We start from the raw sequence: 2635 nt of genomic DNA on the forward strand, positions 1-2635 counted from the left end.
CAATTAAAACCTTTCTGAGGTTCTTGAAGAAAGACAAACGAGTAGATAGAGCAACTTACCTTTGCTTTTGTGTTTGTGTGTTATGTATGCATGGTTTTTTTTTCCTCCAGACCTGAGCCACTGGCTAGAAATGCATGTATTTGTATATTTATTTATTTCTAAGCTCATGCTGTAATTCCTGATAGACTCCACACTGGGGGATGAGTCACACACACAGCTCAAAGTACAACGCACTCTGCTGGCTCTGGCTGTACTGTACTGACAGCCCAGAGCCCAGAGCAGGAGCAGCAGAGGAGAGCAGAGAAGCCACCATTCCTTTAAGCTGGGGTCTCTGCGAGGGGGTTCATCAATGGGTACCAGCTGAGACTGCACTTGAATGAGGAGCAAGGTATTCAGCTTGGGGCATCAACGTCTGCAGCTCAAATACATGATGGGAGCCCAACAGCAGACATTTACACAAGTTCTGATGGGTAGAGAGTGGAGTGTGTCTGCCTTGCATGGCTCCAGGGACAATTCCTTCTTACAAATTTTAACTTGAATCATAAAAGTGTGGGAAGGATGGGAAAAAGAGGTGGAATTTTGTGGAGACTTAATGCTGGTGGGGTTTAGTACCATATTAGTATCTATCACCTCATTGATCTCATACAGAAAAACTTACAATAAAGATTCTGTGAAAATTTTGCTTTAGGAAAAATAAACACCCAGTCTTTCTGCTACCTCATGACTGGCTCTCCAACTGGCCAACATAGTACCTGAGCATCATAGTGTCTGAATATGCATGTCATCTGTAAATGGGTCATATGTATGTCTCCAAACTTAAGCTGTTACATTATAATAGACGCAGTCCTAGTAACCATGTAGGAAAAGTCTTGGTAAAGCACAGAAGTCAGTTCCAGAGGAGGGCATTATGACCTGGACTGATGAATCTTCTGTTTTTACAAGAGGTGACCTCTACTGGGATATGGCAACGTCAACCAGTTAAATCACAAATCCAAGTAAAGCATCAGCTCCTAAAAAAGAGTCCAGCTGAACCACTGCATTTCCCAAACAACACATGTATTTGTAACATCTCACTTCTTTTCTTCACAGAAAATGCCATCACTGTAAGTCAGTTGTGCTACAGCTTTTGTAAGAAATATTTCTGCGTTCAGGAACTTGAGTTAGTAGTAATATAACTTTTCTAATATACAAAGAAACGCAACAATGAATCTGATGCAGGACTTCCTGAGTAGTTTTTCTGCACTGGAAATAGAAAGAAAAAAATGTATTTTCCTTTTGAGTATTTTTAGACTTCTTTCTTTTTCACAAAAATTAGAGTCTGATTAAACCCTTAGCTCAGTTAATGACATTAATAAAAAGTCAGTCCTTTTTGGCTCTATGGAATCTGCACAGAAAAAAAAGTGAAAAGTGAGTTGTTATTATTTGGACTGTGAGATTCAGTTTCAGCTTGTGCTCTTCACTGATTCCTTTCTGAAATGAATAAGCAGAAGATAAAAGTTTTGTTTTATTTTGTTTTTCCATTGAAGTTTACCATTTCAGGATATACTCTATGGAATTTGTATCTTAGACAGTGTGTTGTAATGTATTGTTCTATGTATTAAGCTTTCTTCTAATGACAGCACTAAAACATTTACAATTCAGGTAGTATTTATGCCACTTCATATAATTTGGATTCAAAAAAAAAAATCAAACAATCTCTGCAGTCACAAATCCAGTGCTTCATGTTTGAAATGATGAAATGCTCACTGTTTATAATGCTAAGTATTTTAGCCAGGGTTGAATTTATGAACAGTCTCATTTGTGTCTTCTTAACTCCATGTAAATCTATGTGCATATCTTAATTGAAGGCACATTTGGAGAATTATTTGCATGAAAACTGCTGATGAAGACATGTCAAAATAGGAATGTTATTTTAAGACAGCTATAGTAGGGTATCTCCCTATCCAGGATGTTTGTCAGCTCTGACAAATCTTTGTTAATTTTGTCTGACTGTTTTCATGAATCTTTGGATTCCAACAAAAGCTAATAAAACCAGCTATGAAAGCTTAAAATATAACTACTTTTCATAGAATATTAATCAGAGGCCTAGAAAAGTAATGTCAGTACAGAACCATACACATTTGTTGCTTTGTATTGTGCAGTAGTGTTCAGAGGAAGACTAACTCCATATATTTCCACATATTTGAACTGCTCTTGCCCAGAGTTAGGGTAAATTACACAATAAATGTTGTGATCGTCAGCATCCATTCTGGGGAATCAAAGTAGCTGCTGACCTTTAAATGTGAACATATTCACATACCAGTCTACCAACCATCTGGTGTGACCTGACATTTCTATCACTAGCACTCCTGTCTCTTGGAGTCCCCTCCAAACTGCTGCAAATGTGATGATCTTTGTCCATGGTGACTGTTATCTTACCCTGCAAATATCCTTGGAAAGAACAGTTTGCTTCCTCTGTCCCTTCCATTCCCAAGCCTTCTCTCTTCTCAAACCCCCACCTGAACTGCAGCCCACTCATCAGGGGTGCTAAGGGAGCCAACAAATTCAGCAGACCTGAGATCCCTCCTCCCTGGCTGTCATGCCCAGCCAGGAGCGGTCCCAGACCCAGACGATCTCTCCATCCCAGTCCCAGGGA

The sequence above is a fragment of the Anser anser genome (genome assembly GCF_964211835.1).
Source record: "Anser anser genome assembly, chromosome: 2".
In the NCBI taxonomy this organism is placed as follows: Eukaryota; Metazoa; Chordata; class Aves; order Anseriformes; family Anatidae; genus Anser; species Anser anser.